At 45.8% G+C, this 24,333-nt stretch overlaps 1 long non-coding RNA gene across 1 annotated transcript in view; it reads left to right on the top strand.

Moving 5' to 3' along the window:
* Nucleotides 1-364: 364 nt before the first annotated feature.
* LOC134933235 (uncharacterized) overlaps nt 365-24,333 on the top strand; it is a 32,559-nt gene continuing 8,590 nt past the window's right edge. The window contains exon 1 of the long non-coding RNA XR_010179647.1: nt 365-483. This is a non-coding gene — a long non-coding RNA (uncharacterized LOC134933235). The remainder of the gene's footprint in view (nt 484-24,333) is intronic.

Genomic DNA, 24,333 nt, shown 5'->3' with positions numbered 1-24,333 from the left:
CACGAATGTAGAGATTAGTTTTACAGTTGTGTGCAGTAGTGGTGTATTTTTTAACATATATTTTTTGTGTGTGCAGTGTTTTTAGGGTCACAGACATTTTTTACAGCAACGTAGCATTTTGAGATTTTTTTAGATTTTAATTGACTGTTTTATAACAGCACTGTGGTGTGGAGAGCTATAAGCACATTTCTACTTTATTTTATTTTATTTATCCACCGAGTAATATGTAAATATGTACTAGGCACTTTTGTGAGTAATCAGAATATTGAAATAAGTAAAACTTTATTGGCTCTCATTCAAGCACACTGATGTGATACCAGGCAGTCCAGCTCCATGACAGGTTTTGTCTGTTGCATAGGGTTACCGTGGCAACACAGCCGGGACCCGTGACGTCACTTCCGGGGGAAGTAGACAGCCCAGGGGGACGGATGCCGGGCCCGGGATGTGTGGGCAGCAGTGACCAGCATGGGGGAGACTATAGGGGTGAGTGCACCTATATCTGTTGGTAACTGTTCACTTTGGGGTTATCCTGATGAAGGGGCTACGCGCCCCGAAACGTTGATGCTGTAACCTGCAGTTTTTGCACTAAAAGTTTGTTTTGCACAAGTCTCTGAGTGCCGCCTTTTATATCTGCTATATACATGGAGGTGCAAACCTCATTGGAGGGCACCAGAGCCAGTTAACCCTTGGAGATTTTTTGAGTACCAGCCACAAAAGGGTATATATATATATATATATATATATATATATATATATATACACACATATACTGTACATATATGGGAAACCCCTGAACCCCTGCAAATATTGTGTGTGTGTAATATAAAGTATATATATATATATATATATATATATACACACATGGAAAAATGGAGAGATAGGGTTCGGCGCTCAGTGTTGTTAAAAAAATGGTAAATTTAAAAGCCAAAAAATATATACATGTATAAAATTTATAAAAAAGGTTTTTTAATATATATGAGAGTAAAACAAGTTCTTTTGAAAAAAAGCATAAAAAGCATAAAAACATACAAACATAAAAATCAGGACCAAGTATTAAAAGGATAAGGAGTTTAACTTAACTCAAAAGCAGCAAGGGATTAGTGCAGGAAACCCAACGCGTTTCGTCTCATCAGACTTCAAACCTTTTTTATAAATTTTATACATGTATATATTTTTTGGCTTTTAAATTTACCATTTTTTTAACAACACTGAGCGCCGAACCCTATCTCTCCATTTTTCCATACGCCCAGCAGTGCGATACCGGCACTGCATACTTAGGGCTCGGCAGACACCTTTAATGAGGTTATGTGTGTTTTACTATGGTAATGTTTAAACAATTATAATCTTAATTTAGATTATTTTACTGAGATCATACTTCACAAGTGGCGCTATACCTCCCCCCTTGTTTCTCTATATATATACATATATATATATATATATATATATATATATATATACATATACAGGTTGAGTATACCTTATCCAAAATGCTTGGGACCAGAAGTATTTTGGATATCGGATTCTTCAGCATTATTGAACAATTGCATACCATAATGAGATATCATGGCGATGGGAGCCAAGTCTAAGCACAGAATGCATTTATGTTTCATATACACCTTATACACACAGCCCGAAGATCATTTAATACAATATTCTTAATAACTTTGTGTATTAAACAAAGTTTGTGTACATTAAGCCATCAGAAAACAAAGGTTTCACTATCTTAGTCTCACTCAAAAAATTCTGTATTTCAGAATATTTGGATATGGGATACTCAACCTCTGTGTGTGTGTGTGTGTGTGTGTGTGTGTGTGTGTGTGTGTGTGTGTGTGTGTGTATATATATATGTCTATCTAACTATCTCTCTCTCTCTCTCTCTCTCTCTCTCTCTCTCTCTCTCTTTCTCTCTCTCTCTCTCTCTATATATATATATATATATATATATATATATATTCTCAGAATGCTAGCAGGTGGGAGTGCAATGAAGCCTCTTGCTGGCTCGCTGCGCTCGCCACAGGTTCTATTCCCACCCTATGGGTGTCGTGGACACCAACTAGTGGGAATAGCCCCTGTGAGCCGGTATTCCGACTGTCAGCATAGTTTGCTCTCAGGATTCCGGCGTCAGTATCTGGTTCCCGACAGCTGGCAGGAAGCAGAGTAATTAAGTACTAATTAAGCTAAGTCACCAAGACCATCCCCCTCACATATATAAACAACACACAGGCACCGTGACAATCCCCCCTCCCCTCCAGGGACTGATAGCACACAGGCATCACAACCGCCACCCCACCACATAGACAGTACACAGACTGGCACCATGATCATTCCTCACTACAGGGGTGTATCTACCCATTGGCCAGGATGGCACTCGCCAGGGGCGCCAGCCGAGCAGGGGGCGCCACCCGACGGTGCTACCCTCAGCCAATGGGTGGAATCCCTTAAGCTGTAGTGCTTGGCAATACCTGCTGTGCCGAGCTGCCTGTGCATTGCCTGGGATGGAGCGTGGAGGATCACTTAGCGGGCAGGAGCTGGCGCTGGTGTCCGGCACCGCAATGCACTACAGGAAAGAAACTGAAAATAAACGACAACTCCCAGCAACCCTTGCTGTCGGGAGATCCCAGCAGCAAGGACTGCTGGAAGCTGTAGGTTTTTATTCAGTTTCTTCATGTATTTTAATGCGGTGCCAGACACTGGCACCGACTCCTGTCTGCAGAGCGATCCTCCGCCCTCCATCGCAGGCAGCTCGGCACAGCAGGTATTGCCAGACACTATGGCTATCTGCTGGGATGTTGTGGGGTGGGGACTAGGGCTATGTGCTGTGTGGGGAGGCTATGTATGTGCTGGGAGTGGGAGAGACTACTACTATGTCCTAAGGGCAGACTACAGCTATGTGCTGGGAGGGGGATGGGGACTATGGCTATGTGCTTGGGGAGGTGAGCGGCTATGTGCAGGGAGGGGGACTATGGCTATCTATGCTGGCATGGAACTATTGTTATGTGATGGGAGGGGGACTACTGTATGATTGTGTTGGGAGAGGTGGAGACTACGGCTATGTGCTGGGGGGACCACGGCTATTGTTTGGGGAGGTGGGGGCTATGGCTATTTACTGGGAGGGGACTATGGCTATGTGTTGGGAGGGGGATGGGGACTATGACTCTATGACTGTGGGGGCATATCTGGCACTGTGGGGCTTATCTGGCACTGTGGGGGCATTTCTAGACCCCATTTTCATTGGCATGTGGCCACACCCTTTTTTGAGTGTGCACGCGCCATCGACGCACGCATGCAGTACCACTAAAAAAAAAATTTCTACTTGCACCACTGGGTAGTGCGCTGCACTTCACTTCTTTGCACTACTATTTCATTATACTACCTGGCCTTGGGTGGCATTGCATCCTCAGCCAGGCCAGGCACTGCTGATGTCTCCTCAGTGTTATAAGAATTACTGTGTGGGCATAATGTGTAAAGGGAACTGCTACTGTCTGGCATGATGTGTATAAGGGTTACAACTGTGTAGCGTAATTTGAATTGGGGAACTATTGTATGGTCATGCCCCATGTCCCTTTTTTGCATATGCACCTTCGCTATTTCAAATATGGGGGGCGCCAGTCCTTTACTTTGCCAGCGGCGCTCGGACCCCTAGATACACCCCTGCCTCGCTATTCCCCCCTCCCCCGCCACGGTCCCTGCACTGATGCTGGTCAAGGTGAGCTTAATTAATTATTAAATACCGGCGCCCACCCGTCACTGGCATAGACACATCACCTTGCTGCTCTGAAGTCAGTGATGAGGCAGGGAGTGAAGATACGGAAGACTGCGCCAATACCATGCGCCAGGCTCTCACCTCTCAGCTCCACCACGGGAGATCAGCCTGAGAGGAGCTGCTTGGAGTCCCCCCACATGCCAGCAGCAGGCCTCTCAGCGTGTACGTGAGGCAGCTGCTGCAACAGCACAGGGAGCATCACACTGCTTGAGGCTCAGAGCTCCGGCAGACGCAAAGTATACAAAAAGAATAATAATCAGTATGCTGCTGCACAATGATCGGCGGCCAGGGGGGATTCTAGGTACTCCGAACTATCCCCCCCCCCCCACCCGCGTGCACGTATGCTCATTCTCCCTAACACTGTCTCTCCGCTTGCTCCTCTCTCTCTCTCTCTCTCTCCCTAACACTCTCTCCGCTTGCTGCTCTCTCTCTCTCTCTCTCCCTAACACTCTCTCCTCTTGCTCCTCTCTCTCTCTCTCTCTCTCTCTCTCTCCCTAACACTATCTCCTACTGCTCATCTCACCCTGACACTATCTCCCTTGCTCCTCTCTCTCTCTCCCTAACACTCTCTCCTCTTGCACCTCTCTCCCTAACACTATCTCCTCTTGATCCTCTCTCTCGCCGACACCCTCTTTGTTTCTCTCTCACTCCCCTGTCTCTCCTGCTCCCCTAAGGGGAATTGTAGTGACAGAGGATGCGGATGTATGCGGTTGAGGTGGGGAAGGGGGCCCAGAGATATCTGTGTACTGGGCCCCAATATTTCTGTTGCCATTCCTGCCTGCTTCCCCGGAGGTCCCAGGGGCCAGCCTCACCTACACAATGGTGCTTGCCGGCGCAATACTGCAATCCCAGGATTCTCCTTCCCCTATCGCAGCACCTCCGTCAGTGGGACTCCCGGCCTCCATCTACATGATGCCGCCTCCTTCTCACCGTGGTGCTGCCTCCTTTTCGTCACCATAGTTTCTCTGACGTCCTAGTGGATGCTGGGAACTCCGTAAGGACCATGGGGAATACACGGACTCCGAAGGAGACTGGGCACTCTAAAAGAAAGATTAGGTACTATCTGGTGTGCACTGGCTCCTCCCTCTATGCCCCTCCTCCAGACCTCAGTTAGAATCTGTGCCCGGCCAGAGCTGGGTGCTCCTAGTGGGCTCTCCTGAGCTTGCTAGAAAGAAAGTATTTGTTAGGTTTTTTATTTTCAGTGAGATCTGCTGGCAACAGACTCACTGCTACGAGGGACTGAGGGGAGAGAAGCAAACCTACCTGCTTGCAGCTAGCTTGTGCTTCTAAGGCTACTGGACACCATTAGCTCCAGAGGATTCGAACACAGGGCCCGTCCTCGATCGTCCGTTCCCGGAGCTGCGCCGCCGTCCCCCTTGCAGAGCCAGAAGACAGAAGAAGCGACGAAATCGGCGGCTGAAGACTCCGGTCTTCATTAAGGTAGCGCACAGCACTGCAGCTGTGCGCCATTGCTCCCACAGCACACCACACACTCCGGTCACTGTTGGGTGCAGGGTGCTGGGGGGGTGGGGGCGGGGGGAGGGGGGAGGGTTGGGGGGGGGGGGCGCCCTGGGCAGCAATTAGATTACCTTTTTGGCAAAAATGCACATAATACAGTGTATAAAGCTGTATATGTGCAAAAACCCCCGCCATTAATATTATACAAAATGCGGGAGAAGCCCGCCGCTGAGGGGGCGGGGCCTTCTTCCTCAGCACACCAGCGCCATTTTCTCTTCACAGCTCCACTGGAAGGACGCTCCCCAGGCTCTCCCCTGCAGTATCCAATACAACAAGGGTAAAAAAGAGAGGGGGGGGCACATAAATTTAGGCGCAATTGTGATAATAAGCAGCTATTGGGAAAAATCACTCTTTTAAGTGTAAATCCCTGTGTTATATAGCGCTGTGGTGTGTGCTGGCATACTCTCTCTCTGTCTCCCCAAAGGACTTCTGTGGGGTACTGTCCTCAGTCAGAGCATTCCCTGTGTGTGTGCGGTGTGTCGGTACGGCTGTGTCGACATGTTTGATGAGGAGGGTTACGTGGAGGCGGAGCAGGAGCCGATAAGTGTGGTGTTGCCCCCGACGGGGCTGACACCGGAGTGGATGGATATGTGGAAGGTATTAACCGACAGTGTCAACTTCTTACATAAAAGGTTTGATGACGCAGCAGCCTTGGGACAGCCGGCATCTCAGCCTGCGCCTGCCCAGGCGTCTCAGAGACCATCAGGGGCTCATAAACGCCCGCTAGCTCAGATGGCAGACACAGATGTCGACACGGAGTCTGACTCCAGTGTAGATGAGGATGAGACAAATGTACAGTCCACAAGAGCCATCCGATGCATGATTACTGCAATGAAAAATGTATTGCACATGTCTGACATTAACCCGGTTACCACCAAAAAGGGTATTATGTTTGGGGAGAAAAAGCTGCCAGTGACTTTCCCCCCATCTAATGAGTTAAATGAATTGTGTGAACAAGCGTGGTGTTCCCCTGATAAGAAACTAGTGATTTCTAAGAGGTTACTGATGGCGTACCCTTTCCCGGCAAGGGATAGGCTACGTTGGGAAACATCCCCTAGGGTGGACAAGGCACTCGCATGCTTATCAAAAAAGGTGGCACTGCCGTCTCAGGAGACGGCCGCCCTAAAGGAGCCTGCGGATAGAAAGCAGGAAGCTATCCTGTAGTCTGTATATACACACTCAGGTACTATACTGAGACCTGCAATTGCTTCAGCATGGATGTGTAGTGCTGCAGCAGCATGGTGTGATACCCTGTCAGACAACATTGATTCCCTCGACAGGGATACTATTTTGCTAACCATAGAGCATATAAAGGACGTCGTCTTATATATGAGGGATGCACAGAGGGACATTTGCCGGCTGGCATCTAGAATTAATGCAATGTCCATTTCTGCCAGGAGAGTATTATGGACTCGGCAGTGGACAGGTGATGCTGATTCTAAACGGCATATGGAGGTTTTGCCTTATAAGGGTGAGGAATTGTTTGGGGACGGTCTCTCAGGGCTCGTATCCACAGCAACAGCTGGGAAGTCTACTTTTTTACCTCAGGTTCCCTCACAGCCTAAGAAAGCACCGTATTATCAAGTACAGTCCTTTCGGCCTCAGAAAGGCAAGCGGGTCAGAGGCGCATCCTTTCTGCCCAGAGGCAGGGGTAGAGGAAAGAAGCTGCATCAGGCAGCCAGTTCCCAGAAACAAAAATCCTCCCCTGCTTCCACTAAGTCCACCGCATGACGCTGGGGCTCCACAGGTGGAGCCAGGTGCGGTGGGGGCGCGTCTCCGGAACTTCAGCAACCAGTGGGTTCGCTCACAGGTGGATCTCTGGGTTGTACAAGTTGTATCTCAGGGATACAAGCTGGAGTTCGAGGCGACTCCCCCTCGTCGTTACCTCAAATCAGCCTTGCCAGCTGCTCCCAGGGAAAGGGAGATAGTACTGGCGGCTATTCACAAGCTGTACCTCCAGCAGGTGATAATCAAGGTTCCCCTCCTTCAACAGGGACGGGGTTACTATTCCACAATGTTTGTGGTACCGAAACCAGACGGTTCGGTGAGACCCATTCTAAATTTGAAATCCTTGAACACTTATATAAGGAAGTTCAAGTTCAAAATGGAATCACTCAGGGCGGTTATTGCAAGCCTGGAAGAGGGGGATTTTATGGTGTCGCTGGACATCAAGGATGCTTACCTGCATGTCCCCATTTACCCTCCTCACCAGGAGTACCTCAGGTTTGTGGTACAGGACTGTCATTACCAATTCCAGACGTTGCCGTTTGGTCTGTCCACGGCACCGAGAGTATTTACCAAGGAAATGGCCGAAATGATGATACTCCTTCGAAAGAAGGGAGTTATAATTATCCCGTACTTGGACGATCTCCTTATAAAGGCGAGGTCCAAGGAGCAGTTGTTAGTCAGCGTAGCACTATCTCAGGAAGTGTTGCAACAGCACGGCTGGATTCTGAATATCCCAAAGTCGCAGCTGATTCCTGCGACGCTTCTGCTGTTCTTGGGCATGATTCTGGACACAGAACAGAAGAAGGTGTTTCTCCCCGGAGAGAAGGCCCAGGAATTGTCATCTCTGGTCAGGGACCTCCTGAAACCAAAACAGGTGTCGGTGCATCAGTGCACGCGGGTCCTGGGAAAGATGGTGGCTTCTTACGAAGCAATTCCCTTATGCAGATTCCATGCAAGGATCTTTCAGTGGGATCTGTTAGACAAATGGTCCGGATCGCATCTTCAGATGCATCGGTTGATCACCCTGTCCCCGAGGGCCAGGGTGTCTCTGCTGTGGTGGCTGCAGAGTGCTCATCTTCTCGAGGGCCGCAGATTCGGCATACAGGACTTGGTCCTGGTGACCACGGATGCAAGCCTCCGAGGATGGGGGGCAGTCACTCAGGGAAGGAACTTCCAATGACAGTGGTCAAGTCAGGAGACTTCACTACACATAAATATACTGGAACTAAGGGCCATTTACAACGCCCTGAGTCAAGCAGAGCCCCTGCTTCAAAACCAACCGGTGCTGATTCAGTCAGACAACATCACGGCGGTCGCCCATGTAAACCGCCAGGGCGGCACAAGAAGCAGGATGGCGATGGCAGAAGCCACAAGGATTCTTCGATGGGCGGAGAATCACGTCCTAGCACTGTCAGCAGTGTTCATTCTGGGAGTGGACAACTGGGAAGCAGACTTCCTCAGCAGGCACGACCTCCACCCGGGAGAGTGGGGACTTCATCCAGAAGTCTTCACGCTGATTGTAAATCGTTGGGAACGGCCACAGGTGGACATGATGGCGTCCCGCCTCAACAAAAAGCTAAAAAAGATATTGCGCCAGGTCAAGGGACCCTCAGGCGATAGCTGTGGACGCCCTAGTGACACCGTGGGTGTACCAGTCGGTTTATGTGTTCCCTCCTCTTCCTCTCATACCCAAGGTACTGAGGATAATAAGAAAGAGAGGAGTAAGAACTATACTCATCGTTCCGGATTGGCCAAGAAGAACTTGGTACCCAGAACTACAAGAAATTATCTCAGAGGACCCATGGCCTCTGCCTCTCCGACAGGACCTGCTACAGCAGGGGCCCTGTCTGTTCCAAGACTTACCGTGGCTGCGTTTGACGGCGTGGCGGTTGAACGCCGGATCCTAACGGAAAAGGGCATTCCAGATGAAGTGATTCCTACGCTGATAAAAGCTAGGAAGGATGTGACAGCAAAACATTATCACCGCATATGGCGGAAATATGTTGCTTGGTGTGAGGCCAGGAAGGCCCCAACAGAGGAATTCCAGCTGGGTCGGTTTCTGCACTTCCTACAGTCAGGGGTGACTATGGGCCTAAAATTGGGGTCCATAAAGGTCCAGATTTCGGCCCTCTCTATTTTCTTTCAAAAAGAACTGGCTTCACTACCTGAAGTTCAGACGTTTGTTAAGGGAGTGCTGCATATTCAGCCCCCTTTTGTGCCTCCAGTGGCACCTTGGGATCTCAACGTTGTGTTGGATTTCCTGAAATCACATTGGTTTGAGCCACTTAAGACCGTGGAGTTAAAGTATCTCACGTGGAAGGTGATCATGCTGTTAGCCTTAGCTTCGGCTAGGCGTGTGTCAGAATTGGCGGCTTTGTCATGTAAAAGCCCATATCTGATTTTCCATATGGACAGGGCGGAATTGAGAACTCGTCCCCAATTTCTCCCAAAGGTGGTATCAGCGTTTCATTTGAACCAACCTATTGTGGTGTCTGCGGCTACTCGGGACTTGGAGGACCCCAAGTTGCTGGACGTAGTTTGGGCCCTGAAAATTTGTTTCCAGGACGGCTAGAGTCAGAAAAACTGACTCGCTATTTATCCTGCATGCACCTAACAAGCTGGGTGCTCCTGCTTCAAAGCAGACTATTGCTCGCTGGATCTGTAGCACGATTCAGCTGGCACATTCTGCGGCTGGACTGCCGCATCCTAAATCAGTAAAAGCCCATTCGCCAAAGGAAGGTGGGCTCTTCTTGGGCGGCTGCCCGAGGGGTCTCGGCTTTACAGCTTTGCCGAGCTGCTACTTGGTCGGGTTCAAACACATTTGCAAAATTCTACAAGTTTGATACCCTGGCTGAGGAGGACCTTGAGTTTGCTCATTCGGTGCTGCAGAGTCATCCGCACTCTCCCGCCCATTTGGGAGCTTTGGTATAATCCCCATGGTCCTTACGGAGTTCCCAGCATCCACTAGGACGTCAGAGAAAATAAGAATTTACTCACCGGTAATTCTATTTCTCGTAGTCCGTAGTGGATGCTGGGCGCCCGTCCAAAGTGCGGACTCTCTGCAATACATGTATATAGTTATTGCTTAACTTAAGGGTTATTGTTATGAGCCATCTTTTGAATGAGGCTCAGTTTTTTGTTCATACTGTTAACTGGGTATAGTTATCACGAGTTGTACGGTGTGATTGGTGTGGCTGGTATGAGTCTTACCCTGGATTCCAAATCCTTTCCTTGTAATGTCAGCTCTTCCGGGCACAGTTTCCTTAACTGAGATCTGGAGGAGGGGCATAGAGGGAGGAGCCAGTGCACACCAGATGGTACCTAATCTTTCTTTTAGAGTGCCCAGTCTCCTTCGGAGCCCGTCTATTCCCCATGGTCTTTACGGAGTTCCCAGCATCCACTACGGACTACGAGAAATAGAATTACCGGTGAGTAAATTCTTATTTTTGACTCCTCCCTGGTGGCTCCACCCCCAATGGTGCCAAATTGAAGATTTATCTTGCCCCCCCAACCTATAATTGTTCTGATGCCCCTGGCCCCTGCCCTAGTGGAGCTTACCACTCTACAGTCCAAACTCATTTCATACTATAAGTAGGACTGTGGGAGGAAGCAGTGCTAACCGCCGTGCACACAGCATGCCTCAGTCTGGAAAGCCAGACATCTTCCTGGCTGTAAGCCACCATGGGACTCCATACTGGGCCTTATTCAGTAACTGTTTGTGCCTCACAGGAGCTCCTGGCCCATCTAGTGCTGCAGTGCAATGGAAAGCTGATGCAATGCAAGATCACTGAAATTATGTTCTTCTAACACCGCGAGGTCTAGCGTTAACCCTGCGCAGCCCTTAGGAAAAGAAGATCGTTGTACAACAAATGTGCATCTTCTAAATAAATAATCCTAAAATGTGGAACATCAATAATAAATCAAAAGTAAGGTTGACTAATTGGAGCCATTCATTTCAGTGAGTCCCTAACATGAAATAATTGAGAAGAACCTCTCTCTAATTCTCCAGCAGAAAACATTACGTTTACCTCTCTGGCAGTTGCGCTGGATTATGATTCAGTCTTTTCTGAGTCACACTGACTTTGGCTACAAATGTGGTCTCTCCCCACTTTTTTTAAAAACACTTTCCATTTCCACCTTTGCCGGTAGTTTTCACAAATCTGTTTGTGGTGTTAAAGCTTGTTTCATATCTGCTCTAGGCTTTCATTTAAACCTAGGATCAATTACAGCATTGAATTACACAGCACAGCAGACAGGCAACAGCACCCCTGGACTTAAATGGCAGTAGGGCAGCACCCCAGGACTGATAGTGCAGAGGGACAGCGCCCCTGGAAAGATGTGGCAGACAAAGAAAAGAAGTGCAAGATGGAATTGTCTTTGGGTCCTCCCACCACCCTTATGTTGTATAAACAGGACATGCACACTTTAACAAACCAATCCTTTCAACGACAGGGTCTGCCACACGATTGTGGCTGGAATGATTGGTTTGTTTGGGCCCCCACCAAAAAAGAAGCAATAACTCTCTTCTTACATAAACTGGCTCTACAGTGGCAAGATATCGTCCTCATCCTCAGATCCCCCCTTCAGTGTTTACATCCTCATCCTCACAGAGAGATAGCATTCAAACAAACAAAACCACATCATTTAGGTGTCAGTGGACTACTTACGTTATTACCCAAAGTTTCTGAACTTGACAATGACTTATGATGAATGTGCTGTTGGTGACGTATAAAAGAGGATGTTCCAAGGTGGTTAACGTCCTTACCCCTACTTATTATGGACTGACAAAGGCAACAGATGGCTTGACACCTGTTATCCAGATTTGTGGAGAAATATTTCCACCCCGAAGAGGTGGCTTTTTTGGTATTTTGCCCAGGCATGACAATGGGTTTTTTCATCCCGTGGCCAACAACTGTCTCTACTGGTGCCTCATTCAAACAAACCACATCACCATCAGAATCCTCATAGTCAACTTCCTTCGCAAGGGCCAAATACACCCATGTCCTCCTCATCCTTGTGTATTTCTACAGTGATATCCTCAATCTCAATATCAGCAACTGGAGTGGCGGTGCTCCTCGCAGCACTTGCAGGAGGCGTGCAAATGGTGGTAGGAGCCTCGTCTTCCCATACAGCGTTGTGAAGGTCAGGCCTACACATCGCAACCGTAGACAGTGCCAGCACCCCTGTATTTTCTAAACACCCCTGTAATTTTACAGCATACAATACAGGGCCAGTGTACATTGATTTTCACTGCACCCTAGAATTAATAACAGCATACAAGTCTGGGCCAGTGTACATTGATTTTCACTGCACCCCTTAATTTTTATAGCATCCAGGGCCAGCATAATGTTATTTGAACATCAACACACCTATATTTTACAGCATACAGCAGTGTGCTTTTAATTTTTAGCAACTGCACCTCTGAATTTTTACAACATACAGGGCCAGTGTAATGTTATTTAAACAGCACAACCCCTATATTTTACATCATACAGCAGTGTAGTTTTAATTTTTAACAACTGCACCCCGAATTTTTACAACATACAAGGCCAGCAGCACCCCTATATTTTAAAGCATACAGGAGCAGTGTGCTTTTAATTTTTAACAACTGCACCTCTGAATTTTTACAACATACAGGGCCAGTGTAATGTTATTTGAACAGCAACATCCCTATATTTTACAGCATACAGCAATGTGCTTTTAATTTTTAACAACTGCACCCCTGACTTTTTACAACATAAAGGGCCAGCAGCACCCCTATATTTTACAGCATACAGGAGCAGTGTGCTTTTTATTTTTAACAACTGCACCTCTGGATTTTTACAATTTACAGGGCCAGCAGCACCCCTATATTTGAAAGCATACAAGAGCAGTGTGCTTTTAATTTTTAATAACTGCACCCCTGAATTTGTATAGCATACAGGGTCAGCAGCACCCCTATATTTTCCAGCATACAGGAGGACAGTGCCCCTGCACCCTGTACAACACATTGACAGCCAGGAAAGCAACATCCATGTACAGCTGCAGCACATGAAACACCAGTGATGGCCAGGACAGCACACCTAACACAGCACAGGTACACCACAGTGACTGCAGCAGCACCCCTACAGAGAGAGCACACACCAACCCCACCCAATGCCACTACCCACAGAGAGACATAGGTCTGTCTCCCTCACTCTCCAATTCCGGAGTGAAAATGGTGGCAACGTGCGACTGTTTATATGGTATCCAAAACCTGCGAGATTCCGACAGCGGGATGATGACGTTCTGGTTTCCGAGTCTGATGGGAAGTCCCGAGCCGGACTCGGATCTGGGCTCGGAGCATGAAGTTCGGGGGGGTTCGGTTCTCTAGGAACCGAACCCGCTCCTCTCTACTTCCTATGTATTTTCCTGTTTGACACTTAATCATACTTACAAGAAAGGTGATAGAGAACTGTTGCACCTCTGAGAGCTGCAGTGGGGATGTTTATGGGTAGTCACTCAACAACCATGGTACAATCAACAAAAGAAAATATAAACATCCCCTCTGCGCTCGTCAAATCACTTGAATAAATGTACACAATGTACAAATAAATTTATATATGATATGAATAGTCTATAATCCACAATCTTTGGATCAGTTCTGGTGCACCTTATCCTTTTCTTAAATCCTTTTCTGATAGGAGTTATTCATGTAATAACGTGGCATTATCCTCACGTAAAGGTATCTTTAGTTTCCTTGTGCTGTGGTCCTTGGTTCTTCTTCCCTTCTTTGGACGAAAAGGTGATGCATTCTTCTAAAGATACCTTTATGAAGCGGTTTCCACACGTTCTAGTGTGAGTTGGATATGCCCATCATATTTACTATCTGTCTTACCCACGTTTGATGACCCTTGCTGGGAGACACAGAATTAAAAATTGTGAACCATAGTCGAGCAAAAGGTATCTTTATATGTGTCCACCCCTCTGTATGGATGTGAGTATGGTACGCACCTTAATGTAAAGAGAATAAGGGGAGTAGGAATCTGACCTTTTTGAAATCCACATTTATGAGATAAACCTACTACACTCTCTTAGTTGTTCCCCTGTTCCCCTTCCTCCTTCTTTTCCCATCCTTGAGGAGAAGAATCCATCACCTTTTCGTCCAAAGAAGGGAAGAAGAACCAAGGACCACAGAACACAGAAACTAAAGATACCTTTACGTGAGGATAACGCCACGTTATTACGTGACTACGGTACGCATTCCATCCATTTTTCGGGCCGTTTCACTGCTATCTGAAAAGGATTTAAGAAAAGGATAAGGTGCACCACAACTGATCCAAAGATTGTGGATTCTAGACTATTCATATCATATATTAATTTATTTGTATATTGTGCACATTTATTCGAGTGATTTGACGAGCGCAGAGGTGATGTTTATATTTTCTTTTGTCACTTAATCATACTTGTCACTGCTTACTGTACTTTTATTTCTCTCACTTTGTCTTCTGTATACCCCAAGTTTCTACCATATAAAATTTAAATTTTCATACCCAGCCTGTGACAAGGTAGTTAGGAGATAATTGGCTGGTACTTTATCTCAATCCACTTTATCTCCATCCAAGGCTTAGTAAATAAACCCCATAGAGAGAAATGGCTTATAAAACGTGAAAAGCAGAGGGGGCGTCAGAATTATGTCTTGTCTCAGGTTCCATCCTTTCTTGTTACAGATCATTGGTACGTGCAGCTGTAAGATGATTTCTGTCAGCCTGTGTGCGTAGTTGTCTCTTTATCCTGTTAGCCAGCTCCACTGACACCTCAAAAGATTCTGCCCAAAAGCCAAACAGCTGAGTTTCATTAATTTTGGCTACTGATGTGTAGTCAAATTAAAACATATTGTTTTGCTTGGAACTAGAGAAGGATTGGCCACTGTAGTTAGCTTTATCCTAAGTGCCTAATATGCATAGACACCCGTCACTAGGGTTGCAATTATTAGGATTGAGGCTAAAGAGCAATGTCTTAGATTTTGGAGCTCTTTGATCTTTGCTACACCACTGATCCTAATACACTAACACTAATACCCTAACCAAGCTTCTAATCCAACTCTAAGCCCTAACCCCAACTCTAACCCTAATAACCACTCCCTTACAGGGCAGACTAGATGGGCAAACTGGTTCTTATCTGCTGTCAAATTCTATGTTTCTATGTAGGGAAACAAGAGCCACCTCTAGCCCTCATCACCATAGAGTTCTGGTCCGGGTAGGTAATCCTATAATTACCCTATGGAGTAATCCCAGTGTGCAAAGAGCACAGTGTTCCTGGCAGTTGTGGGTAGTGGTAAGGAGTGGACATTGGTCTGGCTCATTGCACAGATTTGTGTGACAGAGACAAGTGCTGGACTTGGGCTTTCTAATCCTGGCTCGGCATTCACATGTGCGTGAAGCAGTCCTTACGTAGATGCAACCCACTCATAGGCATTTTCCTGTGGCTACATGATCACATACAGTAGCGGATGCAGAAACTGAAGGGAATGTATTTGTGCTCTGATTATTGTACTGACGGTATGAGACAGTCTTTTTGCACCCAGCATATAAATCCCATCGCACTACATAGGAAATGCTCCTGAGCGTGTTAGACATTTTCATACTGGCATGGGGAGAACAGTCGACACCACCCTTAGTTTATGTTGCAGAAACGTAAGACAAAGTGGCCGACCCGCATTGCTTCCAGTGACTTAAGCTGCGCATGCACAGTGATTTTTATTGGTGATACGATTTGTATCTTCCATTTATAAGCTCCAACAGATTGTGGCACTGTACGTCATAGTATCATGGCAGACTGTGAGCTGGTAGTCTTTTTACTGATGGGATGATTTGCTCTTCTTTGTTTAGTCCATGAAATTATAAATAATGTATTTCTCTGGCTGGGTCCACAAGATAACATTGGGATATGCCGGGCGACAGCGGAAATGGTACCAACACGGTCACAAGCTTTCTGGCCTCCCAGGATGCATCGGGGCTTCATCATATAATCCCGCCCACTGACTTAGTCAGATCAGTTTTTTGCTTGGTGCGGCAGGAGCCGGACCATGGTCACAAGGCTGCTGTAAATAAAGCAGCCTGAAGCTTTTATTATGTTATTTTTATAGTCATACCGTGGTTTTTGAGCGACTTTTCCTAACAGCGTCTTAAACGCATATGGGAAAGAGTCGCTCCAACAACTCCCCACCGGGTCGCAACAACGCTTACCTTCGCATTACAGTGCTGTCTCGATGGGCGTCTGTGTCGGATGTTCTAGCAGGTCCAGCAGACGTAACCAGGCTGTGGCCGGAGCATGGGGGGAAGGTAAGTCTATGGATTTCCTCTTACTAGGGGGTCCGGACACAGCTACACTGTATTGGTGGAGACTACAAACAGTGTGTTGATGTGCCGAACACCTTGAGTGCAACAGCGCTACGCTCTCGAGATCATAGGCGCCAGGACTAGGGTGAGGCCGTGATCCTTAAAGTTTGAGTCAACGGGGGGAATCAGACGCTCTCCTGGCCGTCCCTCCTCCAAGTTCATGACTAGTTTCCGCGCGTCTCCCGTCCATGAACTGAATTACCTCACTTCTGTCTCGGACGCTACCACGAGGGTACTCGGTCGCAGCTTAAACGCTGCGGTTGTGTACACTAGAGATCCCGCCTAGACCGAGGCCTTAGCATCTGCATACACGTGGAAGTCGCTGAGCGTCCGTGTCGTTAGTGAGCGACTGTGTCTTTCCTCAGTTATCAGGAGTGGTATTGTACATCAGTAGCGTCTGAATCCACTCAGCGTCTTGCGAGCGTATTTGCTTGGATATGGAAGTGTGGTGAGTCTCCCTGTATCCCGATCTACGGAGGAAGGGTATACAGTACTAAAAATTCTCTCTACTTGTTAGTATGAATTGTCAATTTTAGTACATATTGCATATGAGATCTGTATATTACTGTGGTTTCTACATGTTATGTTTGAAAAAAAACAGTTAAAAACAGAAGTACAATTTTCCTACTTACTTGTAAGTTGTTATGGGGGTTGTATTCTCATATGACAATGTTTTAATGCCTTAACATGTGACTGACTGCTAGTATGTTTGCTGACTTTTCTATGTCGTCAGTCCTGTTCTGACCTTCAAATCAGGTGCATGGTTGTGGTCAGATTGATCTCACTTCTATGTATCCATATATAGGTGATTTTCAGTCACAAATTGTGTAGTCATTAACAGATTATTACCATGTCTGTGAGCGGCAAAAGTGACGAGGAGAATCTATCAGGCACTCCTACATCCCTAACATGCTTATCTTGTAAGACAGGATTAATTGGTATGGACCGGTTGGTCACTTATGAGGGGTTACTACACAAGATGATACTACAGATGATGATACAGTATATTCAAATACTCCGTATGATGATCAGTCGCAGAGTTTTAGTTCAGAGGATGTAGCTGAACTTATTGACGCTGTGAAGGCTGTTCTCTCCTTGGAAGAGCCAGCCAAGACAGTGTTAAAGTCTAAAGCACCTGTGTTTAAACAAACAAAGTCAGTTAAAACTGAATTCCCAGCGTCAGATGAGCTGACGGAAATGATGGATGAGTCTTGGGTGACGCCCAGTAGAAAGTATAAGATTCCGAAAAGATGGGATTCTTATTATCCATTTCCAGCTGTGGATTGTTCGAAAAGAGAAGTTCCTCCAAAAGTAGATGCACATGTACTGTGACTTGTGCATAAATCTGCTTTACCACTGTCATCTACCTCACTAAATGATGTCACAGACAGAAGGGTAGATAGCTTCCTGAAAAATGTATTTTCTCTTGTAGGAGCAGTGGTAAGACCTGCTATGGCTTCGGCCTGGGTAGAAAAGGCAATGGGTGAATGGATAGAGGAACTAGAGAATGGCCTCTCTTCTCCTAATAGGGAGCAAGAGTATCATTTAAGCTGTTTAAGACAATCTGCCCAATACTTGAAAGAAGCAGCAATTGATATGGGTACAGTTGATTCTAAAGCTTCAGCCTTGACAATAGCCGCTCGTAGAGCAGTTTGGCTACGTACCTGGAAAGCAGATGCGGAATCCAAGAAAGAATTGGAAGCATTGCCTTTCATTGGTAATATATTGTTTGGGAAACCATTATCTGATATCCTAGAATCAGAGGCTGAATCAAAGAAGGTCAGATTTCCGGCTACTTATAACCCTAAATCTAATAGTTCAAAGTTTCGCTCATTTCTATGGCAAAGCAAAGCGAAAGCTAAAGAGGAGTCTAAGCAGCCCCAGTCCAATAGATCGGCCAGGGGTAGGAGGCAATGGGCTAGTAGAAAGCCAGCATCCAAGCCTGATCAGAAACCATCAGCCTGAAGAGACGGGCCTCCGCTTGGAGGATTCCAGGGTTGGTGGCCGACTCCTTCATTTTGCACACATATGGCAACAGTCGACAACAGATGCTTGGGTGCAGAAGGTGATATCTCAGGGGTATGGGTTCCCATTCAGGAGGCAGCCTCCTCAAAGATTTTTTTTGCACCAGCCAGTCTGGTATAGAGTCGAAGGCCAATGCCCTGCAAGAAGCAGTCCAAAAATTACTGCAGTCAGGTGTGATTGTCCCAGTACCTCGGTTTTACTCCAATCTATTTCTGATCCAGAAGCCAAATGGGTCATTTCGACCAATTCTCAATCTGAAAATGTTAAACAAATACATTTGGATCCCAAGGTTCCACATGGAGACATTACGCTCCATAATGTTGGCTATGGAATTGGGAGATTACATGGTATCTCTGGATGTACAGGATGCTTACCTACATGTGCCTATAGCACTGTCTTATCAGTGCTACCTCAGATTTGCCATCCTCCAGGAACATTTTCAGTTCCAAGCCTTGCCCTTTGGGCTAGCAACAGCACCAAGGGTGTTTACCAAGATTATGGTGGTTATGGCATCTTATCTCCGCAAGCAAGGGGTAAGAATATTCCCATTTCTCGATGACCTGTTAATCCTAGCACATTCGCAGGAATTACTTTTGAGCCATCTTCAACAGACAGTAGTTTGTTTACAGAGACACGGGTGGCTCATAAATTGGAAAAAGTCGTCTCTGAATCCGTCACAGCGGATGGTTCATTTGGGGGCCATATTGGATTCAGACCTACAGAGAGTTTTCTTACCAGATAAAAAAGATGGTCAAGGTGCAGGTCATGATTCAGGAAGCGTTGCACGCCCAGACAATGTCACTCCATGCAGCAATGCGACTGTTGGGTCTGATGGTATCAACCTTCGACATGGTGGAATATGCACAATTCCACTCCAGACAGCACCTTATTCTGACTAAATGGAATGGAAATCATCAGACGATAAAAAAGCAGATGATAAAGTTTCCAGTAAATGTAAAAAGGTCTCTAGCATGGTGGCTACAGACAGACCATTTAAACAAGGGGAGACCCTTTTGGATAAAAGAATGGCAAGTCCTGACAACAGATGCCAGCCTGCAAGGCTGGGGCGCGGTACTCGGAAGCCTTTGGTTCCAGGGAAAATGGACCACAAGGGAAAGTCGCCTGCCAATAAATCTGTTGGAAATAAGGGCCATTTATATGGCTCCAGTTCAGGCAAAGGACAGTCTGCAAGGAAGACCGGTCCAGATTCGCTCAGACAATGCGACAGCAGTAGCGTACCTCAATCAAGGAGGAACTCACAGCAAAATATTGATGGAGGAAGTAACTCCCATTCTAAGATGGGCAGAACTCTATCTCCCAGCATTGTCGGCAGTGTTTGTCCCAGGTGTACTGAACTGGGAAATGGATTTTCGCAGTCGACACACCATTCTGGAAACTGAATGGGCATTACACCCAGAAGTGTTTCAGACAATAGTGAACAGATGGAGTCTACCAGAGATAGACCTCATGGCGTCTCGTCTAAACAACAAAGTTCCGAAGTACGGATCAAGAACAAAGGATCCCGGAGCGGGCATTGTAGACCCAGTGTCAGTAGAATGGAAATTTCGTCTGGCATATCTGTTCCCTCCAATATCTCTGTTACCCAGAGTAGTGAGAAAAATAAAGCAAGCAAAGGGAGCAATAATTCTAATAGCTCCATCTTGGCCATGAAGGCATTGGTACACAGATCTACTGAGAATGTCCGTGGAAGCACCGATACTGCTTCCTCAATGTCCAGATCTGCTAATGCAGGGTCCTTGTTGGCACAGCTATCTGGATCGGCTGTCTTTGACGGCGTGGCTGTGGAAACCTCTATCTTAAAGGCTAGAGGATTTTCAAAACAAGTAATCCAAACTATGCTCAGAGCAAGAAAGCCTTCTTCAGCTCGTGTGTATCATAGAATATGGCAAGCCTATATTCATTGGTGTACCGAAAAAAGTTTGAATCCAAGATCTTTTAAAGTATCCAGGATTTTGGATTTCCTTCAAGCAGGATTGGATAAAGGTTTGAAAGTAGCTTCCTTGAGAGATCAAGTATCACCATTAACTGTATGGTTTTAGCGAAAGATTGCTGATTTACAGGATATACGTACTTTCTTTCAGGGAGTTGTACATATTCAACCTCCATTTGTTCCTCCTGCTGCTCCTTGGGATTTGAATCTAGTTCTTAGATTCCTTCAGGGACCACCGTTCGAACCACTTAAGAGAGCAGATCTTAAATGGTTAACAGCTAAAGTACTTTTTCTACTGGCAATGGCGTCAGCCAGAAGAGTGTCAGATTTAGGAGCGTTATCAAGTAAGTCTCCTTTCCTAAGTTTTTTTTCCAGACAGAGCAGTTCTCAGAACTAGATCTGGTTATCTTCCAAAGGTGGTTTCAAAGTTTCACCTTAATGAAGAGATTGTAGTCCCAGCTTTTCAGGTATCGGGACTATCTGCGGGAGAAGCGTCGCTGGACGTAGTCCGAGCTTTAAGATCGTACTAGTGCCATCAGGAAAACAGATTCTCTCTTCATCCTCTACGGATTTCATAGAAGATGTGGCCTGCTAGTAAACAGACACTCGCAAGATGGCTCCGAATGGTAATATCAGAAGCTTATTCTCATGCAGATCTCCCTACTCCAGCTAATGTCTCTGCTCACTCTACACGTAAGGTAGGTCCTTCATGGGCAGCACAACAGGGTGCTTCAGCAGAACAGATTTGTAAGGCAGCCACATGGTCTTCCATAAACATATTCATCAGACATTATGCCTTAGATACTTTTGCCTCTCATGACGCAGACTTCGGGCGAAAAGTCCTCCTGGGTAATCAGGAGCGTCCCCACCACTAAAACTGGCTTTGGGAATCCCAATGTTATCCTGTGGATAATCCTGTGGACCCAGCCAGAGAAATAGACGTTATGGTAAGAATTTACCGTTGATAACGTGATTTCTCTTATGTCCACAGGTATCCACAGGGGTCCCACCCTGACGCACCTGATTTGAGGATCTTGACAATCACTAAACCTCTTCCCTCTTGCATGGAATGGTGTGCACGTGTGTTCTTATCGCCTAAATAGGTTTCTACCTGATGCTCCTGCCTAATCGCTGTGGAAAGAACTGGTTTGACTGAGTCAGTGGGCGGGATTATATGGTGAAGCCCCGATGCATCCTGGAAGGCCAGAAAGCTCGTGACCGTGTTGGTGCCATTTCCGCTGTTGCTCCGGCATATCCCAATGTTATCCTGTGGATACCCGTGGACATAAGAGAAATCACGTTATCAACAGTAAGTTCTTACCATAACGTCTATTTAAAAAAAAACAATGCTGAGATGTACTGCATATTAGTTTTACTAGTGTAAAGCGTATTCCTAGTTTATCTGTTGCTTACCAATCATAGACAATATTGTTACCTGTAATGTTTAAAGCTTTAAGAAGTTGAATATAAAGAGGAAAACCAACAAATAATGTAAGGGGCATAAATCAGAAACAAAAATATAATGCTATGGTTTGTTTGAGGAAGGGGGTTTGGGTACGCCCAATCTTTTTGGAACTACTACTATATATAATATAAGTTCAGTCACCGTGTAAAGATACCTTTATATGAGGATCACGACACATACCTACGTGAGTATGCTACACTAATCACTACCCCCTAGAGGAGGATTACCACACTCTTCCTCGTTAGAGAATCTGCTTAATAGTTGCAAACATACTATACTATTGGTCCCTTCTCTTTTTCCCTTTTATGAGGTATATCGGCTTAGAAGCAATCCAGACCTATGATCATAAGACAATCTTCATGAAAATCGGAAGGGAAAAGATACCTTTATGAGTGTTCCACAGCACGTTTTTCACGTGAATATGGTACGCACATCTAGATATCCAATTACTTACCTCAGAACCCATCACATGGTGGGACTATTTACATGAATGGTGATCCTGTATAAGGATATTTTCCTGATCTCTTCCCCCCCCCCCCCCCCTTTATTATTTTGAGGACTGTGGAACTCGGACATGCCAAGATTATCCTTTTAGATCCAATCACTCCACAAGATTTGATCGACACCAAGATGTATTAAGGACTTGTGAACATTGATTCGCTGCTCACCATCTCACTCCATGTTTAAGTAGCGCAGAGGTGGGTTATACATTTTTTCTTTTCTTGTCACACAACTAAACCATCTGAGCAGGGTTAGTGGGTAGAGACGAAGAGCTGTTTAATTGTAGGTTTGCATTTGCAACAAAGAACTCTGCATACTTTGTCTCTGTCCAAACCAGTTAGCTTTAGAATTGGGGCGGTGAAAGAAGTTCACTGTTCCCCTCATTTGCCTATTTCCTAAGGGACCCTGGAGTTGCAGATACATCAGCCCATATGTTAAACTGGTCAGTGGTCCTACATATAAAAAATGTATGATTAGAAAAAAAAATTTTTCCCTAAAGTAACAAAAAAAATTGTGTCAGTGTGTGTGTGTGTGCACCAGAGCTGTAATTAAGCATTTTGGCGCTCTGTGCCAGAAAGAGGATTGGTGACCCCCCATATCTAAATAAGGCACAGTGCGTGCTTAAGGCACGTGCAAAAATTAGGGGCATGGCTTCATGGGGAAAGGGCATGGTCACAAAATAATACCAATATTCATATTGCCCTGCACAGTAATCTCCATTATTTAAATTATACCACACAGTAGTGACACGTATACACATTACTCCAGGAAGATCCCCTTATACAGCAGAAACTTTCCAAAAAAGATTGGAAGAAAAAGTTCAGTTTTTGGTGCACAATAATGCTATCTGTTAGAAAAAAATATCTAACTTTTATTAGTATTATTAAAACACTTTATTTTATGTGATGATTTATTATGTTATATTTTATGTTTTCATCATATAACATAAAGTTCTTTATTAATACTAATAAAAGTTTGAGTTTTATTTTCTAACAGTTTTATTTTCTTCCAATCTTCTGAGAAACTTTGTGCTGAGATGTTAAGAGATGTTAAGATGAATATACCCTACGCATACAATCAAAGAGGTTATATTATCTGGTGGTAATTATTCAGAATTTGATTATTCCAGTGCAGTGAACCTTTTTCTCTTTTTTTTTTTTTTTTTAAAATAGTCAGGCAGAGCCTCCTTTTACACATTACGCCAGTCAGAACCACTTTTACACATTACTCTAAGTAGAGCCCCCTTTTACACAGTACACCAGATAGAGTCCCCCGTTACACATTATGCCAGGTAGAGTCCACTTTTACACAAATTACGCCACGCAGAGCCCTTACACACACAATGCCAGGTAGATCCCCTTTTTACACAGTATGCCAGTTCAATCCCCTTTTACACATTATGTCAGGTAGAGACCAATTTTACACATTATGCCAGGCAGAGCTCCCTTTTACCCTTTACGCCAGATAGAGCCCCCTTTTAGGCATTACACCAGACACAGCCCCTTTTACACATTCTGTGAGTCAGAGCCCCTTTTACACATTATGCAGCTAAATCCCTCTTTTACACATTACACCGGGTAGAGTCCCTTTTACACATTATGCCAGATAGAGCCCCTTTTACACATTATGCTAGGCAGAGCCTTTTTTACATAATATGCTAGGTAGTGCCCGCTTTTACAGATTATGCCAGGCAGAGCCCCCTTATACACATTATGCCAGGCAGAGCCCCCTTTTACACATTACACCAGGCAGAGGTCCCTTTTTCACATTATGCCAGGCAGAGCCCCTTATACACATTATGCCAGGTAATGCCCCTGTTTAACAATGACAGAGAGAGTGAGTGTGTGTATTTGTCTTTTATACTTACGTTTGGCTCCCTGTGCTGTGGGGGAATATGGCCCTGCTCATGCCTGGCCACATGAAGCAGCCAGGGTGCAGAGTGGTGGCAGGTGACAGGAGGTGATGAAGGGTCCAGTGCGTTGCATGCTGGGAGGCAGCAGGGAAGGCAGCACAGTTCCCAGGT

The sequence above is a fragment of the Pseudophryne corroboree genome, chromosome 6, assembly GCF_028390025.1.
Source record: "Pseudophryne corroboree isolate aPseCor3 chromosome 6, aPseCor3.hap2, whole genome shotgun sequence".
Lineage (NCBI taxonomy): Eukaryota > Metazoa > Chordata > Amphibia > Anura > Myobatrachidae > Pseudophryne > Pseudophryne corroboree.
The sequence above is the reverse complement of the archived record's forward strand: the minus strand, read 5'-3'. Positions and strand labels throughout refer to the sequence as shown.